Here is an 18,464-nt window from a genome sequence, read left to right on the forward strand (position 1 = left end):
ACACTACGATCTAAGGGATGAGACACTGCTGTGAGGGGGGAGGGGGAAGTCCGGGCTGCACCGACAGGATCTTATAAACTGGTAGGTGTAACTGCTGCTGTATAGTGTCCATGAGGGTTAAGCAGCTGCACATGATGTCCTGCCGATGTCCTTTCCTCCGCTGCTGAAAACGCTAAGCCAGCCCAGGACAAGTTGCATGCATTCTTTTAAAGCGACCTGTCCTGGACTGGCTTAGGTTACTCAAAATGCTGCCCTCCGCAGTTGACACGATAACGCTGCATGAGGCTGTCGCCTCAACTCGCCTCATTAGAGGTGCGGCGCTGCTCAGTGTGCCTAGAACCTGAAACAGCCCCAAGGGAATTTCCACCACCATCAGTTATACTACAGTTCCCCTCAACTCTGCCCCAACTAGGGAGGTGAGCTGAAGAAGTCAGATGAGTGTTATTGGCCACTGGTAACAACTACCCCTTCAATCCTCAAGGTTCCCTCTGGTGTCTTGTGGCATGTGTATACCCTCTTATATCGTTCTTAATATAGGGAAACAATCTCTACGTTATAAACATGTCCAGTTTTGTAGGCCACGGTAATAATACAGAACAACTTCATTCACCTACTGTCTATATATTAGTTGCACCTGTTTTTTATGGCATTAAAGGGATTTTATGGGTAAAATTTTTTTTTTTTTTTAAAGAAAAGGTCTGTTAGTGCTATTAATGGGTTAATAAGTGCACCCAAATAACTTTAGCATTGTTTTGAGTGATTTCTGTGTTTCTTTGGGCGCTCCTGTCATCTTCTGCATTTGTTTATGAGGTGTAGCTTCCTGTGCTTCTAGCTTACAACTACCATAATGCTTTGATCCTCCCCCTCCCTCTCTTGCTAACTCCCTGAAACACCCTCCTTGTCTCCCTAGCTAGCTTGCCCACTACTAGCCCTTCCCAACTAACTAACTAGCTCAGCCTCCCCCCCATCATATTTACCTGTTGTCATGTCTACTCTTCTTCTTGATGTCTGATTGGAGTGAGATACTGGTTCTGTGCTGCAGGCCTCTCACACTGCCTGGAGCCAGGCCCAATGCCACTTCCACAAGGGACATCACGGCTCCAGGGCCGGTTTTAGGCAAAATGGGGCCCTGGGTGAGTTTTCAAGTGGAGCTCTAAATTATAAGATACCATACCAATGTCACAATTCAGTAACCAAATACACATTGTAAGCCGATGACTGGTCAGGTAATGGAGGGGGTGTACATCTCACTCAGACTACTAAGGTGGGTGGGATGAGAAAACTCCAGAAAGAACATTTCTCAGCAGATAACTATTGTCTGCTGAGGGTTATTTCAGAGTTCAATTTACTGGGCTGGATTTTTAGGAATGGCAGGTAGGTTTGGTAGTGGGACCTGTCATTCCACCCACCTCCAGTCCACACTTTGGGGATGTTCTGGCAGCGACTGAGCTGTAGAGAGTCTCCTCGTCAAGAAAGCTTAAGAAGTTGCTCCAGCAGCAACACTTTGGCAGAGCTTGGCCGGAGAGCCAAACAGAGAGGTCATATTTTTGGAGCTGTGTCCTGAATGTTTCTACTAGCTTTTGATTTCTGTTATTCTAGGTGAGGTAACCTATTCTATGTTTAGTTAGAGCCTAGCCGGGCAGGGATTTATTTTTGTATTGTTTCCTTTTGTTGCTGCACTACCTTTTTGAGTGAAAATAAACTCTACCTTTGTTTTGGACTAAAAGAATCTGGATTTGTGTGTCTATGCCACCCTACCTAGCAACCCTAGACCCTGACAACATATAATCACTTTAAACTATATTTTAATTATATTAAAGAAAATCAATGTAATATAAACTAAACATTATTTAATAGGACTTTAAATTCTGCTTTCTAATGGCTGGATTCACATAGATGCACAAAAAACCGCGGTGTCTACACAACGTGGGGCCCCAGGCTTAGGCCTGGTTCACACCTGTGTTCGAGTTTCCATTTGGGGAGTCCACTTGGGCACCCCATGAACAGAAACCTATACGCATTAAAAAGTAGTTACCGAAGAAAACCACATGGACCCCAAGGCTATAATGGGGTCCATGTGGTTTTGGCTTGGTTTCCACAAAAATAATGCAGAGACAAAAGTGGAACTTGCAGGAAACTAAGTGAAGACCACACGGACCCCTTTATAGTATATGGGGTCACTGGGTTTTCCTGGTAACTGCTTTTTAATCCGGATTAGGTGTCCGTTAGGGGTGTTCCCAAGCAGACTTCCCAAATGGAAATCCAAATGAAGAGATTAATGGGGTCTTAAAGACGTTTTTGTTACATCAAGAGTAACCTAATACTGATGACACCTACACTAAAGTCATACCACAAACTGTAACATAGAGGTGCTGTCATACTGTGCTCCCAGCCACATATGTTTACCACTATTTGCCTGGATACATGTGTACTTTTCCATCAGAAGCAATGTCAGTAGACGTGTAACTTACAACTAGAGGTAAATGTATGTGACTGGGGGCAGAGTGAGTATGATGGTGACACACAATGTACCTGGATGCCGCATCTAGTCCCTGGCCTCCGGGACTTTCACTTTTTTGTAAGTGAAATGGGGATTAAGTTCAGCCACTTTTAATTCCTGGCTGTGTGGTATCGGCGAAACCACAGCCAGGAATTAATGGGTGTCACACTTACCCCATAGTAACAGCAATGGTGGCTGTGGATGCATTTAGCTGTAGCCACATCTGGGCACACAGTGTGTCACCACCTGAAAAGAAACACCCTAAAGGCTGAGGCCTGAAATTGCGGAAATGCAGCTTTTTTTGTTGCAGATTTTGCTGTATTTTTTTTTTTCAACCAAAGCCATGAATAGATAGTGGAGGAATGGGAAATATACAGGAAGCTCCTATACTTCTACCTTCTGCTCAATCCACTGCTGGCTTTGGCTCAAAAAACTGCAACAAAACACTGTGTTTCTGCAACGTGGAGCCTCAGGCCTGGTTCACATCTGCGTTTGGTATTCCGTTCGGGGAGTCCGCTTGAGGACCTCCTCAACCTAATACCGAATGCACTCACAAATGGTGAGCAATGAAAGCACACGGACCCATAAACTATAATGGGGTCTGTGTGTTTCTTTTTTATGTGCACTGTCGGGGACAGAACATGCAGAGAGGAAAGTAGTTCATGAAGTACTTTCCTCTCTGCATGTTCTGTGCAGACAGCGCTCGGAAAACACACGGACCCCATTATAGTCTATGTGTCCTTGAGCTTTCATTGCTCACTGCTTGTCAATGCGTTCCGTGTTCTGTTGCGGGGGGTCCCCAAGTGGACTCCCCGAATGGAATACCAAACACAGATGTGAACCAGGCTTATGCCTCCGCTTGAGGACCCCTCCGAATGGAATACCAAGCATAATTGCAAGCAGTGTACAGTAAAAACACACGGACCCTATAGACTATAATGGGGTCCGTGTGCACTCTGCATGCTGCTCGCATGAATCATTGGGGCAAGGAAAGTAGATTGTTAACTACTTTCCTGTCCGCATGATCCCTGCGGAGATCTGGTAGCCAGCACACGGACTCCATTATAGTCTATGGGGTCCGTGTGCTTTCACTGGCACACCACTTGCACTTGCGTTCTGTATTCTGTTCGGGGGAGTCCACATGAGGACATTGATGTGAACAAGGCCTTAAGAGGTCTCCTGCACACAAATGGCATGGATATGGTTATCACTTATACATTAAAAATGAATTGACAGAGCCAGAACTGCAGACAGCTATAGGATAGATATAGGATCTGCTCCATAATTTGCAGCTCTTCAGTTTGGCAAAAAAAAATTCGACAAAAAGAACGTCTGTGTGTACGAGACCATTGAAATGTACAGGTCCAGCTTAGTGACTCCATGTGCGTCATAGTAATAGCAGTTAACCCCGTCCCCCGTCATGCCCCTAACATTAACCCCTGTGTGCTTTACATAAGAGTTACTGATGTGAGATAATGGAGGTAATAATTAAGTATCTTCATTATTGAGGACCTTCATTAGTACCCTCATATGTCTCACATATTAGTAACCCTTATGTGAGGTACACAGAGGTTAATGTGAGGGACATGATGGGGTTAAAGGCTATTAATGTGAGGCACATGGAGTTACTAAAACTAAATTAATAACCCCAAGTGCCTGACAGTAACAAGAATATTAACTCTAGTGTGGACCTGTGTTTATCTTTTTTACTTTCACTTTCCTGTATGGATCGTCTCTATCCTCTCCTCTCCTCCTCCTGGGGGAGACTTTGCAGTGTGCAGAGCAGGAGCTGAGCCGAAGAGAGCAAGGCTTCAGACGGCACCGCAGGCCTTGCTGAACTGGAGGCGGGGTGGAAGCGTGGCAGGGATACAACATCATAGAGCAGCTCATACAAAGCCTTCCCTGCTTGCACGGCTGCTGCGCAGCTACAAGTGTCCACACAGCCCAGCGGCCGCTGCACAGTGCGTGACCCAACTGTCTGTCAGTGAGAACAGACAGTCCGTCATTCCATTAAAATAGAGATGAAATATTAGGCAGCACAGGCGGCCCCTTAGGCTGTCGGGGCCCTGGGCAAATGCCCAGTTTGCCCCCCCCTAACGCCGGCCCTGCCGGCACTTGCCATGTGCTGACACCAGGCCTGGATAGAGGCCTTACCAAACCTCCAAGGCCTATTAAAAAAAGCCAGCAGAGGTCTGGTAGGGATCCATAAAGGCCACCATAATGAGGACTAATAGTCAATGCTCAGGGCCCACCGGGGGATTCCCCGATCCCCCCGATGGGCCAGTCCGACCCTGGGGTAGAGGGTGCTGCATCTGATCCATTCAAATTTCTGGCATCATGCACCCATATATTGAGTTCAAAATTGATGATGCAATTGATCTTAAGAGTCCAATAATTTTACAGTTGATCCTCTGGAGAAAGAGAGTAAATCGAGGCTAAATTGTCCTTTTAAATGAGGACATTGCAATAGTGCTGGAGAGGATAAATTGAACAAGGGTCTGCTTGATAGCTCTCAGGTCACTCAAATTGGAAGAATTATTCCATGATGGGTCTAGATTTGTTAGCAACACATTCTACACGTGATGAGGGATAAATCAGTCTATTTCGGAAGCTTGATATTTGCTACATTCAGACAGGATGATGACTTGACAGGTGTGAATATGAACTTTGGTCAAAGGGATGCCATCAATGATTGCCGTTAAGAGGACCAAAATTCTCATTGGTGAGCAAATAGTATAAGTGAAATAAAAATGTGCCACTATTTGACATATTTACTGTGTGCTATGTAAATATAGCTTGAGAGACATCTGTGAGAGAATAGAGAATTGATTCTGCATCTCAGGAATTGTTTTCCTTGAATCATAAATACTTGAGACTTTCCCTAGAGCATGAAACTATTATCCCCTGACGTTCAAAGGGTGAACTGTAGGCAAAGAACAAGAGATTGTTAAGATGAAGCTTTAATCAATGAGGTAGAAAAATATAGTGGTACCCACTGGAGATAATGTCCGTTGTCACTGCACTTGTATAAACACTTAGAAAGGAAGTGAGGAAGAATGAAATGCATTTGAACTGACAATGGTACTGATACTGATCAGATGGTCTCTTTTTTTACCTTCTTCATTAGACGCCTGTTCAGATCTGCTAAATCCATGATGAATCTTCATTAGTTGTCTGGTTCTGGCATGGGAAAACCCTTATAATGGACTCATGATATTTCGATTCCTATTGGAGATGAATAGTCTATCTGGTGTAAATTCTGGTGGACTTAAATGTGTATCCTTTCAGAATAATAGAAGACCCCTTACTGGTTGCCTTTGTGGACTGTATTCATTATTTCCATCATGACCTCTACTCCATCCAAATTTTTTCTGGAAACAGGCTGCTTATTCTTTATTTTCCATGTTGGTAATAAAAGAACCTGTTTGCTTTAGGTCCCTTGGCTTGTTCTTTGGATATCCATTTGCCTGCTGATTCTACCATTGATGTGCCCATTTGGATTTGACCCTTGGCTTTCTACTGGATTTAGCTTTTGTCTCCTGATTCTGCATTTGATGTCTTCTCCTGATTTTGACCCTTTGCCTGTATGCCTATACTCCTTTTTCTGATCTATTGTCTATTGTGGGTTCTGGTTGATTTTAGCTTGTAGAGTATTTATTACCATTACAGTTACTGTATGGCAACAATTCAAGTTCCCAGATATAGCAAAGTCCAATTGACCTCGTGGTTAGTATTGGTAACGGTGTCTGGGGGCCTTTCTCCGGCTCATAGCGCTATAATGATTCTAAATAGCCGGTTGCGCTGCTCACTGTTATCAACCAGTTCCTGCTTTTGCTATGTCTTTGCCTTGCATTTCAACCATAACAAAGGGACTATCCCACAGTAATTCAACCCTCTAATTCATGAATGGTAGATTCTCTAGAATCACCTCTCTTAAGACTCTGTGATGAAAGAACCTCATTTGTATGTTTAATCATTGTATTATACTGTGTATATCGCAGCATGCCCGCCCTTTTATTGCCAAAGTCTAGGCACAGCAGGCTCTTTGAAGTAATACAGGACAGACCACAGGTATGGCTTTAATGGATCCCTGTCACTTGCAGGAGTCTCTCAGGCAGAAGAGAGGGGAGTTGTAACAGGAATTTCTTCCCAACCTCAGAGGTCTGTAGGTACTCATCTTCGGCAGGTGGAGATGGGACAGCTCATTCCTTATCTTTTGCAGGTGAGGATGAAGCAGTTTACAATAAAGGGGAGGAGGGGGTACCCTGGCTGGGGGAATGACTGAATGAGCCAGGAGCTCACCATTACAAAACCTGTGGATTCAGGAGAACTGCGTCACACCTTGTGGAGTCAGCAAAAAGCTGAGTGTTGGCCATCGCATTTGAGATCCTCCAAACTCTATGGAAACAAAAGGTGTGTAACAAGATTTTTCTGTCTTTTCTCTCTTTCATTTTAGAAACTGTTTTGCTTGTTTTCTCACCTTGGATTGTCTTTTTTTTTTTCTTTTTCAAATATGAGCACTGACCCCCTTTGCTATTAAAGAATTAAATTTAATGGTGAATAGTGTATGCTGTATGAAACCATTACCATTTTAAAGTGTGTTTGAATCTGACTGTTAGACATGTGCTGTGTTTGGGGTTCTTACTAAACCCATGTCTAGAGATAACATCTAGGTGTAAAGACACAAAAATCTTTATATTCTCATTGATAATTGAGAGCAGAGGCAGCAGAAGTAACATATTGCAATATATCATGTGATATATGTTTCTGAGATACATCTGAGAAAAGACTGCAGTAGTTACCACTAGCAGAGTATACAGAACATTATACATGATCACACAGATTACACAGGTATAAGACACCCCCGGAGCCATCAGCAAAGGGGGACATGACTTTGGGATGGGGGAACCAATAACTCCTGCAGTTTCTTCTTCGTGCAGTAGTTGAGTAGATTTATACAGACTGGGTCAGCTTTAAGAATATATCGGTATATATTCAGCTTTAGGAGTATATATCTGTGTATGTTCTGCTTTAGGAGTATATATCTGTGTATATTCAGCTTTAGGAGTATATATCTGTGTATATTCAGCTTTAGGGGTATATATCTGTATGTTCTGCTTTAGGAGTATATATCTGTGTATATTCAGCTTTAGGAGTATATATCTGTGTATGTTCTGCTTTAGGAGTATATATCAGTGTATATTCAGCTTTAGGAGTATATATCTGTGTATATTCTGCTTTAGGGGTATATATCTGTATGTTCTGCTTTAGGAGTATATATCTGTGTATATTCTGCTTTAGGAGTATATATCTGTGTATGTTCTGCTTTAGGAGTATATATCAGTGTATATTCAGCTTTAGGAGTATATATCTGTGTATATTCTGCTTTAGGAGTATATATCTGTATGTTCTGCTTTAGGAGTATATATCTGTGTATTCTGCTTTAGTATATAGTGCTTAGTGTGTTACTGTAGGGAGGGAGGCGTTAGGAATAGATATCACTTCCTGTCTCACCCATCTTCATCCTCTTTCTCATCACAAGACCTGGATGAAGCATTTCCCGAAACCCGCCCGCCCGCCTGCCCTCTTTTCATCACTGTTACACTATGTTTTTTATTTTTTTCACATTTTCCTGTCTAATGTATTATTGTATCATTGCTTTGTTACTGTAATTGTGTATTTGGCTCTACAGTATATATTCAATTATGAGATGACTGATGAGTTATTGTTGGGCATTATCCTTCTAAGCCCAAGGGAAGGGCAGTCCTCCAGCCATGGTTCCCTAGAGGTTTCCTCCACAGGGGTTTTTTCCTCTCCTGAGTGCTTTAGGATGACTCTTTGTGAGTCGGGGGTTTGCCATTATTTAGTCAGTCATGTGTAATAAAGTATTACGTGTCACATGGTCCATTGATAAACTGTCACAGCTTTACTTTTGCGGTTGAGAAGTCAGGTGGAAGTTGCAGGCAAGTTATTGTAGACTTATTTTAACCAATAGAGGAGGTTAAACCTCATGGTGGTGAACAGGCTGAGCTTTAGAAACGGCCAGCCTGAAGGATGTCATAATAGTAACGTCATCCAGGGGCAGGCACAGTGGTTAAGCACAGGGTCGTTGGTGCCCTTAAAGTGTACTGGCTCTGCTACAATTGCAAGCCGGAGCGTGCCTCCCCCTTTTATTTATTTATTGCTGTCTGGCCGGGTGCTATATGTCAGACAGCTGGGGATCTCACAGTATTTGTGAATCCCAATGGTCTAGCACTTCACTTGACTCCTTCTGTCATTATTTTACTTCTGTGAGTTTAATAAAGCTGTGGCCATTTTGACAACCAAAATAAAGTGTTTTGTGCATTTATTCCAAAGTCATTATTTACCGTAGTTTGGGTGGTTTTAGGAAGGAGTGAGGGACATCCCATATCCAAAGTCATGCTCTATAATATGTGACCATAGATAATCATAACACAACAGATCTCACCTGTTAATACCTATGATCATTATTTTTTTTTGCTCTGTAATATCTAAGAGCAGAGGTAATCAAAAAGCAGATCTTACCTTCAAAATACTGTATATGACATAATGTGATTACAGAGGTTTTATGCTGTAAAATACCTGAGAGTAGAGCCACTGAAATAGCATAAAAAAGCAAATATCACAAGTAGAGCATAAGACATACTACATGATTAGACAGGTTATATGGGCGACATGGTGACTCAGTGGTTAGCACTTCAGCGCAGGAGTCCTGGGTTCAAATCCTGCCAGGAACAACATCTGCAAGGAGTTTGAAACTAAATCTCTCTAAGACTGAACTACTACTGTTTCCACCATCTAACAGATCTGTCCCTGATATATCCATTGCAGTCTCAGGCCTTACTATAACTCCTAGGCAGCAGGCCCGCTGCCTTGGGGTCATATTTGACGCAGACCTTTCCTTCACTCCTCATATTGAATCACTCGCACGTTCATGTCACCTCCACCTCAAAAACATCTCCAGAATACGCCCTTTCCTTACCAGAGATACACTAAAGACACTTATTGTCTCTCTGATTCATTCTCGCCTTGACTACTGTAATTCCTTACTAATCGGTCTTCCCCTCACTAAACTCTCTCCTCTACAATCTATTCTGAATGCAGCAGCCAGGCTCATCTATCAGGCTAGACGCTACAGCGATGCCTCCGGTCTGTGCCAGTCACTACATTGGCTGCCTATTCATTATAGAATAAAATATAAAGTTATTACTCTCATCCACAAGGCTCTCCATAATGCCGCACCTCCCTACATTTCTTCCCTCATCTCTGTCTACCGCCCAACCCGTGTTCTCCGCTCACTCAATGACCTAATACTTACATCCTCTATTATCAGAACCTCCCACGCTCGTATACAAGACTTCTCCCGAGCTGCACCACTTCTCTGGAATGCTCTACCCCGGACAATCAGATTAACTCCCAACTTCTACAGTTTCAAACGCAAACTAAAGACGCATCTTTTCAGACAAGCCTATCACAATTCCTAATGCACAAAATTGTCTGAACACTGTATAAGCAATGCCACCCCTGCTACCTCTTGTGTCACCCCCTCTACCTCATAGATTGTAAGCTCTTTTGAGCAGGGCCCTCAGTCCCATTGTGTGAAATGACGTTCTTTGTTATGTATGTCTATATCTGAACCCTATAAATTGTACAGCGCTGCGGAATATGTTGGCGCTATATAAATAAAATGTATTATTATTATTGTTATTAGTTTGTATGTTCTCCCTGTGTTTGTGTGGATTTCCTCCCATTCTACAAAGACATACTGATAGGAAAAAAAAGTACATTGTGATCCCTATATGGGCTCAAAATCTACATAAAAAAATAAATTACATCAGTTATGTTTGATAATACCTGACCAGCGATCATAGCAGATATCACTTGAGAGCAGAGAGCAGAGGTAACCCCACAGCAGAAAATTGCAATTACCACCTGCAAAATATATTACTGTACATAATATATGAACACATAGGTTATATTCTTCAATCTATTTGAGAACAGAGGTAACTAATATCTCAGCAGCTAAGCAGAGCAAAGACATACTGCATGACAGTACAGGTGACATGGGACTAGCTCAGTTTTGATGCAGCTGCTGCGCATCACTGAAACTTCAATCTGTGCCTGTAATGTACTGTTGGCTGCTGACAGGTTTGTGATGAGACAGACAGGTGGACACTTTCAATCAGTTTTCTATCCCATCTCTAAGTAATAATTAGCTAAAACTGTTATAAGGACACTAATCCCCAGGACCTCTATACTTTATTATCTCTCTAGTATTTCCTATCTATTTCATTTTGACTGTCTGAGATCCTCTGATGATTTTCCTTCGGCAAAATAGACTTCTTCTTCCTGGGCTTTTTGCACTGCCTGTGAGTCATAGTAACCTCAGACTTATAGTCCTTTATGATTGTCTGTCCTCTGTCATGAAGGCTTCTTGCAAAGCATTATGGCTGAGCATTGGTCTCTAAAGTAATGTGATCACTTTCACTGTGCCTTTTGCATGGCATTCGCCATTTTATTTTGTTCATATGTGGCAAACTGCGCATGGATCATCTGACACATGGCAGGGGAATGTTCACACTGGGCATGCAATCTCTGTGGTAGCACTAATGTCTGGATCGTGCGATGGGCTGCACCGCTGGTCATTGCTCTAGTGTGTCTTTGCCTCTGATGGGGTTAAGTCTCTCTGCAGTGCTGTGGACTCATTACAGGTTGTGGATGGTTCAGAGTGCTGCTATCCAATTACCTTCCTGGCTACTTCTGCTCCTGACTATATAACTCCACTTTGCATGCTGTCAGTTGCCGGTTTTAAACATCTGTTGCCGGTGGTTCCAGTAGTGATCTGTCTGCCTGAAATTGCAGCTGTCATCCAAATCTGAGTCCTGGTCCGTTCAGCTATACCTTCCTGCCTATTCATCCTATTTGGATATCTGTTAAGTATTTGAGCATCCTGTTCCAAGCATAGTTTTTCTGGGTGCAGTGAACCCTAGTAGAGATGAGCGAACACTAAAATGTTCGAGGTTCGAAATTCGATTCGAACAGCCGCTCACTGTTCGAGTGTTCGAATGGGTTTCGAACCCCATTATAGTCTATGGGGAACATAAACTCGTTAAGGGGGAAACCCAAATTCGTGTCTGGAGGGTCACCAAGTCCACTATGACACCCCAGGAAATGATACCAACACCCTGGAATGACACTGGGACAGCAGGGGAAGCATGTCTGGGGGCATAAAAGTCACTTTATTTCATGGAAATCCCTGTCAGTTTGCGATTTTCGCAAGCTAACTTTTCCCCATAGAAATGCATTGGCCAGTGCTGATTGGCCAGAGTACGGAACTCGACCAATCAGCGCTGGCTCTGCTGGAGGAGGCGGAGTCTAAGATAGCTCCACACCAGTCTCCATTCAGGTCCGACCTTAGACTCCGCCTCCTCCGGCAGAGCCAGCGCTGATTGGCCGAAGGCTGGCCAATGCATTCCTATGCGAATGCAGACTTAGCAGTGCTGAGTCAGTTTTGCTCAACTACACATCTGATGCACACTCGGCACTGCTACATCAGATGTAGCAATCTGATGTAGCAGAGCCGAGGGTGCACTAGAACCCCTGTGCAAACTCAGTTCACGCTAATAGAATGCATTGGCCAGCGCTGATTGGCCAATGCATTCTATTAGCCCGATGAAGTAGAGCTGAATGTGTGTGCTAAGCACACACATTCAGCACTGCTTCATCAAGCCAATACAATGCATTAGCCAGTGCTGATTGGCCAGAGTACGGAATTCGGCCAATCAGCGCTGGCCAATGCATTCTATTAGCCCGATGAAGTAGAGCTGAATGTGTGTGCTAAGCACACACATTCAGCACTGCTTCATCAAGCCAATACAATGCATTAGCCAGTGCTGATTGGCCAGAGTACGGAATTCGGCCAATCAGCGCTGGCTCTGCTGGAGGAGGCGGAGTCTAAGATCGCTCCACACCAGTCTCCATTCAGGTCCGACCTTAGACTCCGCCTCCTCCGGCAGAGCCAGCGCTGATTGGCCGAAGGCTGGCCAATGCATTCCTATGCGAATGCAGACTTAGCAGTGCTGAGTCAGTTTTGCTCAACTACACATCTGATGCACACTCGGCACTGCTACATCAGATGTAGCAATCTGATGTAGCAGAGCCGAGGGTGCACTAGAACCCCTGTGCAAACTCAGTTCACGCTAATAGAATGCATTGGCCAGCGATGATTGGCCAATGCATTCTATTAGCCCGATGAAGTAGAGCTGAATGTGTGTGCTAAGCACACACATTCAGCACTGCTTCATCAAGCCAATACAATGCATTAGCCAGTGCTGATTGGCCAGAGTACGGAATTCGGCCAATCAGCGCTGGCCAATGCATTCTATTAGCCCGATGAAGTAGAGCTGAATGTGTGTGCTAAGCACACACATTCAACACTGCTTCATCAAGCCAATACAATGCATTAGCCAGTGCTGATTGGCCAGAGTACGGAATTCGGCCAATCAGCGCTGGCTCTGCTGGAGGAGGCGGAGTCTAAGATCGCTCCACACCAGTCTCCATTCAGGTCCGACCTTAGACTCCGCCTCCTCCGGCAGAGCCAGCGCTGATTGGCCGAAGGCTGGCCAATGCATTCCTATGCGAATGCAGAGACTTAGCAGTGCTGAGTCAGTTTTGCTCAACTACACATCTGATGCACACTCGGCACTGCTACATCAGATGTAGCAATCTGATGTAGCAGAGCCGAGGGTGCACTAGAACCCCTGTGCAAACTCAGTTCACGCTAATAGAATGCATTGGCCAGCGCTGATTGGCCAATGCATTCTATTAGCCCGATGAAGTAGAGCTGAATGTGTGTGCTAAGCACACACATTCAGCACTGCTTCATCAAGCCAATACAATGCATTAGCCAGTGCTGATTGGCCAGAGTACGGAATTCGGCCAATCAGCGCTGGCCAATGCATTCTATTAGCCCGATGAAGTAGAGCTGAATGTGTGTGCTAAGCACACACATTCAGCACTGCTTCATCAAGCCAATACAATGCATTAGCCAGTGCTGATTGGCCAGAGTACGGAATTCGGCCAATCAGCGCTGGCTCTGCTGGAGGAGGCGGAGTCTAAGGTCGGACCTGAATGGAGACTGGTGTGGAGCGATCTTAGACTCCGCCTCCTCCAGCAGAGCCAGCGCTGATTGGCCGAATTCCGTACTCTGGCCAATCAGCACTGGCTAATGCATTGTATTGGCGTGATGAAGCAGTGCTGAATGTGTGTGCTTAGCACACACATTCAGCTCTACTTCATCGGGCTAATAGAATGCATTGGCCAATCAGCGCTGGCCAATGCATTCTATTAGCGTGAACTGAGTTTGCACAGGGGTTCTGGTGCACCCTCGGCTCTGCTACATCAGATTGCTACATCTGATGTAGCAGTGCCGAGTGTGCATCAGATGTGTAGTTGAGCAAAACTGACTCAGCACTGCTAAGTCTCTGCATTCGCATAGGAATGCATTGGCCAGCCTTCGGCCAATCAGCGCTGGCTCTGCCGGAGGAGGCGGAGTCTAAGGTCGGACCTGAATGGAGACTGGTGTGGAGCGATCTTAGACTCCGCCTCCTCCAGCAGAGCCAGCGCTGATTGGTCGAGTTCCGTACTCTGGCCAATCAGCGCTGGCCAATGCATTCTATTAGCCCGATGAAGTAGAGCTGAATGTGTGTGCTTAGCACACACATTCAGCTCTACTTCATCAGGCTAATAGAATACATTGGCCAATCAGCGCTGGCCAATGCATTCTATTAGCTTGATGAAGCAGAGTGTGCACAAGGGTTCAAGCGCACCCTCGGCTCTGATGTAGCAGAGCTGAGGGTGCACAAGGGTTCAAGTGCACCCTCGGCTCTCCTACATCAGAGCCGAGGGTGCGCTTGAACCCTTGTGCACACTCTGCTTCATCAAGCTAATAGAATGCATTGGCCAGCACTGATTGGCCAGAGTACGGAATTCGGCCAATCAGCGCTGGCCAATGTATCCCTATGGGAAAAAGTTTATCTCACAAAAATCACAATTACACACCCGATAGAGCCCCAAAAAGTTATTTTTAATAACATTCCCCCCTAAATAAAGGTTATCCCTAGCTATCCCTGCCTGTACAGCTATCCCTGTCTCATAGTCACAAAGTTCACATTCTCATATGACCCGGATTTGAAATCCACTATTCGTCTAAAATGGAGGTCACCTGATTTCGGCAGCCAATGACTTTTTCCAATTTTTTTCAATGCCCCCAGTGTCGTAGTTCCTGTCCCACCTCCCCTGCGCTGTTATTGGTGCAAAAAAGGCGCCAGGGAAGGTGGGAGGGGAATCGAATTTTGGCGCACTTTACCACGTGGTGTTCGATTCGATTCGAACATGGCGAACACCCTGATATCCGATCGAACATGTGTTCGATAGAACACTGTTCGCTCATCTCTAAACCCTAGTGTTTTTACTGTTTGGAAGTTTGGATTTTTGCAGGGTTTTTTTGTGTGACGCTAAGTTCTGTTTTTCCTATCCCTTTGCATAGTGTCAGTATTTCTGTGTTTCATGTTTACTTTCTGCTCTATACTTTGTGTTTCCTCGGACACCTGTGAGGGGCTTTTTCTGTATCTTACCTCTCCTTTCAAAAACTGAAAAAAGTCAGGTTTTCTGTTTCTTTTGCAGGTGAGTTATTTCACTGGCTGTGTTCATGCCCTCTCAGGTTAGTTAGTCGGGCTCTTGGCTACTTCTAGTCTGCAAGGCATGGATTAGGAGTATCACACACAAGTAATTTCAAACTGCTCACTTACAAAGTTTTTTTGTTTTCTTTAGTGTTTTTCTTTATATACTTGACTGAGAAGTTATCAGTTAACAGTTCCTTGTCAGAGATCCTCAGATCATAACAGTAATTCAACGTAACACTCAGATAACGGCTGTCTTCTGCGGGTATAACACTGGAGCAGGACAGCCAGGCTTTCCAGGCCCACTTGTGACTCTGCCAAGTAGGAGCCACAAATCCCTGCACCAGATCGAGCAGGCAGTCTCTACCAAATTCCATAAGCAGTCCAGGCACGACACACCTTCTAGATCCATAGCTGGGTGAAGCGACCTGAACATCTGAAATTTTAAGCAAGAAAACGCAATTGTATTCTGGACCTTGAGAACAAGCCGTGCCTGAAACCATATATTGGCCTGCAGGCAACGCAGAACCAAGTGTCTTAATAAAACTAAGAATTCAAGGGAGGATAAAGACTGGCTATTTACAGCCTGCACCACAGCTGTCTTGTCTTTCCAGAAACAAATGTGACTATTGCTAAACAAACAACCCCAGATTTTGACTGCGCCCATATATCGGGGGGGGGAGGGAGTCAAAAAAGCTTGCTATGTGGCCCAGTTTTTTCTAGTTAGGCCCCTGCTAGCCACTACATGCACGGAGCTAGAAGCAGTTCTTGGTGTAGTAGTAGTGCTGGGTTACTGAAGTTCAGCTCCTATATGTGAGAACCCCACTGATTAGATATTGAGGACCTATCCTAAGGATAGGTCCTCAATATCTTTTGCCCAGAAAAACTCTTTAAGATATAGATTTTTTTGAACAATCCAGGTACGGGAGTTATGGAGTACCAAGACATGGGGCTTCATATTATATCTGTGTGATAATGTCCTTTTCTCTTCTACATTGCATGAAAATATTTTATTGTATTAATATAATTTAGATGAATGTTAATTATCATTTTGTATAATATTTCTACAGTTTTTCACATGGAGAGTTGTTCACATTGGCTGTGGAGCACACTGTTGAAGTGAAATACTGACCTCTTGAGAGAATTCTTGTGAACTGCAGTAAAACGTAGCAATATTTGCATCAGGCTACTATAAAGAATGCTTAGCGAGTGTCAAACAAAAGATTCTTTATATATATATATATATATATATATATATATATATATATATATATAACAAAATCCAAAGGGAAGCAAAGCAAGACCAAGAAATTCGGCCCTGCATGCTTCAAACATAACAAATACAAAAAAAAAATAAATCACAACAATGACAATCGGAGAGGGTAAAAAGAGAAAAAGGAGAGAAGAGAGGGGGAAAATAGATATAAGCAAGAGGAGAAGGAGTAGGGGGGGGGGGAGGAACCAGAGCTCCAGCACTCACACCAGACCCAACGACCGGCCAGAGGCCTCAACCAACCAAGTCCCTGTATGCCTGGGTACCTTGAAAAAGAAGTCAAGGCATCCAGACGTCAACTTAGGACGCGTGAGCATCCCAAGAGGGGCAGAGAGATTCTCCACTACCCTGACATCCTCTACTTAATAGAGGGGAGGAGGGTTGGTAGACTTCCACAGAGCAACGATACAGGCCCAGACTGCATTAACCCGTTGTGACAGGGAGGATTTAGGATAAAAACAGGGAGGGAAGACCGAGAGGTAAAGTAAGCAGCAGGCCCAGAAAAGGAGGGGCAGGGAGGATCTCTTTTCGTAAAAGTGGAGACCATTAGCATTAATGGAGAGAAGGATGAGGGAGTCCATGGTGGGCGACAGGAGCCCTGGGGCAGAAAGGAGAAAGAGAGAAAAAAAAGAGGGGGGGGGGAAGAAGAGGGAACAAGAAGAGAGAAGGAAACCGAGAAAAGAAGAAAAGACAATACAGGCGGAAAGGACAAAGACCAAAAAGCGAGTCCGCACTAGACAAAAAGCCAAAAGCAGTTCCAATCCAAGCTAGTCCGGATCGGAAAAAAACAAAAAAAGTGGGATATCACCCACTTATGCAGGTCTTGCGGGCACACTGCAGTACACCCTCAAAGATCTGCAAAACCTAGCCAATTGGGGGAGAGGTAAAAAGTAGAAAGATAAAACCAGATATAGCTCTACCCTCACCCCCAAGCAGCAACATGAAATGCCATTAAGGCAAAAGGTAAACGGAGAACCGGGGATCGTGCCTGGGGACTCTAGGCCCAACCAAACAACTTCCAAGGCAATCAGAGCCCTTCACATACCCCGTATGGGGCCAGCCCAGGCAGAGCAGCCCAGAAGGCAACAGAGATATCAAGATAGGCAACAGCAACCAGCCGAGATGGGCCCCAATCCAAGCAGGAGGAGAGGAGGCGGGGGACTCCACCGGAGACCGCTGCAGGAAAATACCCACAGCCGCCACCAGCAGGGCAAGACACTTAAAACAAGAAGAACAGGCATGGAACATGAGCAACACAATCAAAGGCACAAGGGAACCAGCAGGAACACAAGTCCCAGCGAAGGCAACAGCTACAGGGGACCTCTAAAGAGGGCCTTATAGGAGGTCAGCTGCTCGGTTCTGCCAACGAGGCAGGGAGGGGGCGGAAGAACGGTCAGCAGCCACGGAAGTCGGGAGAGGGTAGTCCAGCCAGTCCGGGAGGCGAAGATCAGGTAAATCCAGAAATTGGGCCAGAGCAGCGGCCTGGTCGGGAGAATGAAGAGCGAACACTGTTCCATTACAGTGGACTTGAAGGTGAAAGGGGTGACCCCATCTATAGGTGGCTCTGGCATCTAGGATCTGTTGCAGGACAGGCTAGAGGAGACACCGCGTGGCCAGGGTGCGGCGGGAGACGTCAGGGAGAAGTTGGAATTCCTGGAAGAAAACTGGACCATGACGCCAGGCAGCCTGTAAAATGTCCTCCTTTTCTTTGAAAAAGTGAACTCTACAGAGAATGTCTCTCAGCTCAGAAGGGGACGTCTTGCATACGCCCAGAACACGGTGAATGCAATCAATGTTATTCACCATATCCCGTGGACGGTCCAGGACCATGTTGAAAACAGTAGTGGCTCAGCAGCCTGAATAGAGTCCGGAATGCCCCTCAGTTTGATATTGTTTCTGAACACTCTGTTCTCCTGGTCATCAACTTGTAGTAAAACATGGCGGTTAAACAAGCATTGGGTGGTCAAAGATTGCTCCACAGCAGCCAAGC

The sequence above is a fragment of the Leptodactylus fuscus genome, chromosome 3 (genome assembly GCF_031893055.1).
Source record: "Leptodactylus fuscus isolate aLepFus1 chromosome 3, aLepFus1.hap2, whole genome shotgun sequence".
Taxonomy (NCBI): Eukaryota; Metazoa; Chordata; class Amphibia; order Anura; family Leptodactylidae; genus Leptodactylus; species Leptodactylus fuscus.